This window comes from Grus americana, chromosome Z (assembly GCF_028858705.1).
Source record: "Grus americana isolate bGruAme1 chromosome Z, bGruAme1.mat, whole genome shotgun sequence".
In the NCBI taxonomy this organism is placed as follows: domain Eukaryota; kingdom Metazoa; phylum Chordata; class Aves; order Gruiformes; family Gruidae; genus Grus; species Grus americana.
The window spans coordinates 73,097,302-73,105,740 of record NC_072891.1 but is presented as its reverse complement, the minus strand read 5'-3'; positions in this window follow the sequence as shown (position 1 = coordinate 73,105,740).

Genomic DNA, 8,439 nt, shown 5'->3' with positions numbered 1-8,439 from the left:
ACCTCAAGTCCTGTGTTCAGTTTTGGGTCCCTCACTACAAGAAGGACATTGAGGTGCTGTAATGTGTCCAGAGAAGGGCAACGCAGCTGGTGAAGGGTCTGGGGCACAAGTCTTATGAGGAGTGGCTGAGGAAACTGGGGTTGTTTAGCCTGGAGAAGAGGAGGCTGAGGGGAGACCTCTTCACTCTCTACAACTACCAGCAAGGAGATTGTAGTGAGGTGGGTGTTGGTCTCTTCTCCCAAGTAACTAGCGAAAGGACAAGAGGATATGGTCTCAAGTTACATCAGGGGAGGTTTAGATTGGATATTAGGAAGAATGTCTTCATTGAAAGACTGGTCAGGCATTGGAACAGGCTGCCCAGAGAGGTGGTGGAGTCACCATCCCTGGAGGTGTTCAAAAACCGTGTAGACATGGCGCTTTGGGACACAGTTTAGTAGGCATGGTGATATTGGGTTGACGGTTGGACTTGATGATCCTAGAGGTTTTTTCCAACCTTAAAGATGCTATGATTCTATTATTCTATGCTCTAGGTGATCCTGCTCTAGCAGGTGAGTTGATGATCTCTAGATGTCCCTTCCAACCCCTACCAATCTGTGAATCTGTGAATCAGGAAGAATAGAATATGTAGAATTTCACAGCTGATCAGCTTATGAGTTACCAATATTATGTTGTGTAAACCAGTTTGTGAATATGTACATCTTTAAATTAAAAAAATACAAATAAGAGAAGAAACAAAAATATCTAGCAATACTTTGGAAAATGGAAAGAATGAGGTGCTACTGCAGCCCATAGGCATAATTAGGAGTACAGACATACCCATTTTATATGTATTTTATATACCAAGTGTATTAATTTCAATAGTCAATAAAAAGCATGTTTACCATAGCAGATGCTACATCACACATGCTTCTTAAAGAACCATACTTTGTGATTAATTTCCATGATAGTGAAAAAACCTGGCTGCAACTGTCAGATGTTAAGAGCTGAATAAATGACTCAATTTTCTTCTACTGACCTAGAAATCTCCTTAGTTGTTTGCTGCTACATTCTGTTTTTCCAAGTAATCTTGCTAAATGGTACCTAATTACAAAAACTAATAGAACCCTAGCAAGTATAGTAGCCAACAAAAAGAACAACTTTTCTTCAGCATACATATAGAAACCTAACAGAAAAAAAAGTGTACATTTAATATTGTTTGCTGAAATAAAAAATATTAAAATGCAAGACCTTTAAATGTTTTTATTAAACCATTATTCTTACACCAAAAATAAAAAAAAGAAAAGCTGGTGGAAGTATAATCTTGGTTTAACTGCCATAATTTCAAGATTCATACATGTTTAGATTGACAAGGGTGAAGTGAATAGGCATGGTTCATTATTTATGGATAAATCTGGCTACTATGAGTTATGATTCTCACTAATAACCAAGTAGAGATCCTGCTGTGTTGTCTGCACAATGCAGTATCAGTATTTTGCCATTTTGAATATGCTGTAAGTATGGAGTCTTGACAAACAAGTTGTCACAAAAACAGTACTCCCTGATATAGGGAGCCAAAAAAGCATTATTACAAAACTGAAGGCTGCACTGCACCAACTAAGTCCAAAATAAACAAGAGTGGTAAGGCTTTCAAAATGGAAAGAGTGAAAAGAAGGAGGGGCAAAGGTATTTACTCTTCCAAAACTTGAGATTTTTCATCTCTACCTCGAATCTCCTATGCTTCTGCTTTTTACTTCCCTGTCTATTACTGGAGAAGACACTTCAGGTGACTGCAGTTTTGGATACTAATATCTTACTGCTTCTAGTCCACCTGAAACTATAGCAAATACTTCATCCTATTATGCGTTCACTAGAAAACAGACTTCACAGTATGTATTTCCCACCCACAAAACCTTTCCATCTCCACAAAAAGAGTGGTAGAAAAAGGAGACTTTTATGCCCATCCTGCAAAAAAGGGCTTAGGAGGGCAATTAAGAAATTAACTAAAAACATTGCAAGAAGAGAGGCAGTGCTGGAACAGAGAAGTGAAGAGTTATCTCCAAAGCTACATTTGGGCAGCTTAGCAAAGACAGTCTTCTACTTTTTCTCGGAGGCAGATCATATGAGTAGCATTCATTAAAATCTTTCAGAGAATTTTTTCCACCTAAAACACACTTGGTTTCAAAGTTTAGATCGATCAAATCCCTTTGGGAGTGAGAATGTGTATTTCATCATAATTCAAAGGAACCCTGTGGTGGAAATTCTTAAAAACATTGAAGGTCTTAAAAATACATTAAACTAATATTCCTTCCTAAGCAGGAACTTGCATAGCATGAGAGAAAAGTGGATCCAACATCTCTGTTTCAGGCTTATATAGGTCTCAAAGCATGGGTAGTTTTTTCTCTCCCCATATTATCTCTGTGTGTCTTATATTCTGGATGCTGCTTTTCTACTTTCCTCTAGAGAAGAGTGATAAACTGCATTACCCACAGTTTTACACAGATAACAGGGCTCATGCAGCATTTGTTTTATCACTGCTAGTATCCCTCACACCTTCTTTCAGAGTCTGCTGAAGTGTCCCCGAATAAAACTTTACCTGTTTCTACTGAATTCTGTTGAATGTTGACACTATTTTTGAGTGAATTTATTAGAACTTTTCCCCAGATTAGCTAATTAAGACAATATTTACATTTCTAAAAAAAAAAAGAATTGTGTGGTATCAAAGACAGGGGAAGAAATTCCGACAACTAAACAAAACAAATGATCCATTTGTAGGAAGGAAAATCTAAATCAGTTCTGTGGTTCCTAATAACTGTGAAATGAAATTGGCCACTCTGCTCCTCACCAGCTGCCTGTCTTTGCATGCCTAGTTCCCAGGGAATGATTTCTGGACAAAATAGATCTTGATCATGAAGGAAAATCATGAAAGAACCATGACAATGCTAGGAGCTGTTTGGAACCAAGTGGTTCAGTGGATGTATGACTGTCATGTAAGGTAAAATATATAATAAGGATAAATTTTAATTTAGTTAGGAATTTGGAAACAACTGCTTATGTTATTCTTTGGGAATTTAATCATACACTTTTCAAAGGTCTGTCTCACTTATTAAATATTTTTTTAATATAAAACCCAACCTCACATAGCTACAATTTCTGACTTTCATACAGAGCATCTTTTAGCATAACTACTTGTACATTAACATTTACATAGTCATTAGAAAGTGCTTGTAAGTTAGTCTGTGGGACACCATTTGTTTTACCATGGCACAACTCCACTGTCTGCTGGATTGTTGTTGCTGATTTAAAATTAAGGGAACAGCAGATTAATTTGATTTCCACAGTAGAGAGTTATCTTTTTTCCCTTGAAAGTATATTTTCTGCTATATGAAGGAAGAAAATTTTCTAATATAAAGGCAAAGAAAGACTGAAAATCAGCCAGATTTAAGACTATGCTAATATAATCTTCCACAGTAAAGCTGATATAAACTTTTCCATATGGAATCACATATGGATTCTAGAAAAATTCTAAAATTTATATATGTATTTACATAATAATTCATTTCTCCTTGTCATGCACAAATATTTATAGATACAGAAATTTTAAAAATTATATGATTAATAGTGATGCCTAATAAAACTTTCAGCATCTGACCTGATTATTCCCTGTTGCATGTTTTTTCCTCTGTAGATAATGCTATTGCTATATAGATGATAGTGTAGCATATTCACATATCTCTGTGTATGTATATGCGTACACTCAAATCAGTCAAGAACTATCTTTGGAAGCAGGAATATTCTAATTGAATCAATCTCAGTTTAAAAAAAGCCCGGAACACTGTTCAATAAGCAAGCTAGTTTAAACCACATTCAGAAATTCCCATGCTATCCTGTGGATGCAATAGTTATTGTTTCAGTTGTGGAAGCGTCTGGCCCTCTTCTCCTTTCTCTCTCAGAAAATAAATTGAAGATATTTCAGTCTTATCTTGCTGAAATAAAGTAGGTTAATTACAAAATCTGTAATGATTTTCAGCATCATTCTCACATGATTATGTGTCCAGCTTTATTTTGTGATGTACAAAGTACACTTGGTTTTATCAGTAAAAGAAATTTATATAACTTGAATATACAGAGAGCCTAAGACTGACTTAAATCAATATAACTCAATTTAGGTCAAGTTAACTACGTAAATTTTCCCCACAGGAAGATCTAACCCTGAGAGTCAATCTGTTCTGCACAGAAGTGTCATTGTTACTTTTCTGACCACAGCAAGCATGTCATTCTGCCCTTTAAGAAATACCGAATGCTATGAAAAGTATCCCTTCTGGATGTAAACAACTCATGCTAATATTCCATTTTATATGTCTGACAGATGGCCTGACATTATGCATGGAAAAGAAAAAAAAAAAAAACAAAACCAAAACCAAACACAAACACAAAACTATGATTCTGAAATTTATTTTCAGTTGGTTGTGGATACGGACTTTAAAAAAATATTTTTATTATTTCTGTCTCCCCTCAAAAGCTGCTTGCTTTCTTACTATTAAAGACAAAATTTTAAAATAAAATCCGTATTTGTTTTATCCATTTTATACTAGAACAGGTTTTTTTCCAAAATGGTTGAAAAGTGATGATTGAGCAGTCTATAATACTAGGTTAGGCTGGGGTTTTTTCATCAACAATGTTTTGATGAAAAATTGCTTTTTTAACAACAGACTGTAGACTGTTTTTACAATATACCTATTTTGTATGAATATGTTATAGTATACCACTGAATAACTGAAATCACAATCTAAATATTACCCCATAAACCCATGTTTTTTACTTCAAAACACTTCTACAGGGGTCCATGGGTTTTAGTCAATGATTTGCTTCTTTTGGGCTGTCTGTGGAAATAGATATTGTAATTGAGCAAACACTGAGAAGGAAGAAAGTCTTGTGGTATGGCAAACGTAGTCGGGAGAGAGATCTCAGTAAGAATGGGGCAAGGGGAAGATGAACCACAGTCACCATAAAACACTGCAATTTGAATACAAATAATGAGCTTTGATATTTTCTCTCAGTGAATGGAATGACCATTCTCTAACTAATAAATGAATAAATACAAACATACAAGAGACTTCTGGACTTACTGTAAGGGCTACTACAAGGGCTTTGTCAATTTTCCAGCTCCTGCCACATCTGTGATGTAGTGCAGAGATATCCATTTCCCTGAGATAATTAATTAAGCCAGATATAGCAATCTGGACACCAGCATAGATTTATTTATTCTGCCTCTCAATCTGTTACTTCTGTCATCCTTGCAAAACTGATGGTAATGCTCAGTATTAAGAGATGAACAAGGTAGCTTCCACTGCAGAAAAAAACACTGAACCTTCTCTCTCTGTGTCCTGTTCTAGCCATTGAGATAATGGCTGTCTTTGCCTCAAGAAAAAGCAAAAGAAACACTTTCACCTGATCACTTACACTTGCATTCTTAACTACAGTGAAACAAAAAGCTTTCAACAAAAAGCCTCTAGATTTGAACTGGGAATTCCTTGTCTGCCAGAGGTGAAAAGACTTTTAAGTATCTTGAAGCAGCAAATGTAATCTACTTATTTTTTGTAGGTTAGGGAAGCAAAGTTTTATTTATATAATACTTCATTTACACATGTCATAAATAAAACTCAGGATTATATTCCTTTCCTCCTTTTCCCAGCAGTATTCAAACAAAGCTTTTAAGTCTTTACTGCCTTATGCCATCATTTACAGCTGAGCAAAGCACATGAAACTTCTGCTGCTCCAATTTGCTATTTGCTATTCCAAACCCTCTCTGTGAGTGCAAATTACGTACAAATGTGAAACCACAGGAAAAGTGCTAGATTGCCACTTTGGGAAAAAATGTAGTACATAGAGTGAGGTAACACCAGATTATCTGCAGTATTTTAGGGCCATTTAGAACTTCAGCTTGTAAGGTCCACTTGTAAGTGTGTGAGAAGTTGTCCTGTCCCACTCAGGGGGTGAGGGTGAGGTTAACTTTTTAATTCTCTGCGCGGTAATCAGAAGTAATGACAATTACTTCAGAGGTTCAAACCAATCATAAATTTACTTAAAACTCAGTGGAACTACAAAGTATAGAGGCTTGGCAAAGGTCGTAACAATGCTCAAAGCTTAGCAGAACTCTGAAAGGTAAGGGTTTAGCAAAACATGTGATGATATTACACTAATGTGCTGAAAATTAAGTTAGAGACAATGAGAATGATAGAGAGGAAAAGAAAGAGAGAAAGAAAAGAGAGAGAGAGAGAAAAGATATCACCACCCTTGGACCTAGCGATGTTCTCTTTGGCGCTAGCAAATAAGGTGTTTGATCATTCTATTGGAGAAGGAATAAAGACATTAAATGATGGTCTAGTAGCTTTACACACCGCTGTTGAATATAACTTTGCATTTTTGGCTTGTTTTGGAGGTTTACTCCAAATGTCGTATGTATCAGACCTTATCATTGGCTGTTGTCGAAAATACACCCAGTTATTCTTGACAGTCCAGATGGGTGACAGCAATGTTACAGACGTGGCATTAGTCATATTAAAGATAAACAACAGATTTACAGGTGACATAAAAAACCTTAAACCTTCTTCGGCTGATCTAGGTAAAGTAAGACACAGACCTTTATTTTGGTAACCCCACATTCTGACAAAACCTTGAACTAATTCCCAAGCCAGATTTGGGGTATTTTGGCTTGTGATTCTTATAACACATAGGGAGAGACAAAGAACATAGGACCAGACCCACAACTGCCGGTGTTGAGCAGAATTGACAGTCATGGTTTGGCTATATAACTCTCTGTATCACACAGATTACGAGTACAAATTCCCAAAACTAGCATCAGCTTTGACTTTCTGAGGTAGAGGATATTTCGGGTAGTTACACCTGTAAGAAAGAACAAAGGAAAAGATCCTGATTCTTTCAAATCGGTAGTTAAAAGGATGGGACAATCCATCTGGTATTAATCTTGTGTTCCTTTCCATGGGCATCAGCAGCCACGCATGAATAGGTGTTCAGTGTAGTTTTAAGGGTCAGAGGCACCTCCCCCACTGTTGGGAGGTCCACCAGAACAGGTTGTCCTGGATAGTGTAAGGGTTTTATAGGGTCCTTTTTCTCTCTCTTTCCAGGGAGAAAGGAGGGGGGTGTTGGACAGAAAGCAGTAAGTTTAGGGCATCCATTTATCCCCCATCGACCATTTACTCTGGCAATGGCATCCGGGAGTCTTGTGGACCACCCAGGGTCGTGAAGCCTCAGGATGCATTTTAGGAGTCCATTGGTCCTTTCTACTATCCCATTAGCTTGGGGATAGTAGGGGGTACGGAATGTCCACTGTATTCCCTCAGTTTTTGCCCACTCCTGGACCACCCCGGCAGTAAAGTGGCTGCCGTTGTCCGATTGAATTGATTTAGGTTTAGGTAAAAAGCTAAACCACAACTTTAACCCTTTTACTGTATTTTCTCCAGTCGCCCGTGCTACTGCTTTGGCCTGAACAAGTCCTGATATTACTTCCACTCCAACAAGCACATATTGTTTCCCTTCTGATTTCTTGAAAGGCCCTATGTAATCGACCTGCCAGGTTTCCCATAGTCCTTTTCCATCCCTCAGATGGAGTGGGGGATCTTGTAAGGGGTGCTTTTCCAGCCTGGTACGGCATAGGCTGCAGGCAGAAATTACTGTGCTACAAAGTTTTCGGGTAACAGGCCATCCTCTGCTCCCAGCTTCCTTAAGAAGATCTTTGACTCTCGAGTGACCACTTTTCACGTGTAGCCACTCCAATAAGCATTCCCATTTCTCCTCTTCTCTCTCTTCCGCCAGCACAGTGAGTCTACCTGATTGTTCAGAATGTGCGCTGGGTGATTTCCCACCCCACCAATATGGGCTTTTGTTTGGCCACATTTAATATCTCCTCCCACTTTTCCCTTTGCTATACGGGCACCTGGTTTACTTCCCACTGGTTTTGTTCCCAAAAGGAGAGCCACTCAGTGCATCCCTTGAATACAGCATAAGAATCAGCGTAGATGTGTACAGGTTCAATACTGTCTGTCTCTCTCATTACCACACTCCAAACTGCGATCAGTTCTCCCACCTGAGCATTCCCTTCTCCTGTTACAATTTGTTCCCCAGAATCAACGTGTAGAGCAACTGCTCGGTATTTCCATGTTTTCCCCTCCCTCCTTGAAGAGGCGTCAGTAAACCACACATTTTTCAGGTGGGATTCAAATGAGAGGGCTTCCTTTATATAGGAAGAAGGGGTTTCCTCATCTGAGGGAGTGGATGATTTTTCCTGTATTTGAAGGACCTTGGGTGGTCCCTACTCCACTGGATAAGTGTGACTGTAATGCTCCAGCTGGGCATACCACCTCCTGACCGTTTTCCCTTGTGCAACTCCCGCAGGGGGTGGGGTGCCTGCCAGTACGGGTTTTAGGACCTTAAAGGGCCCTC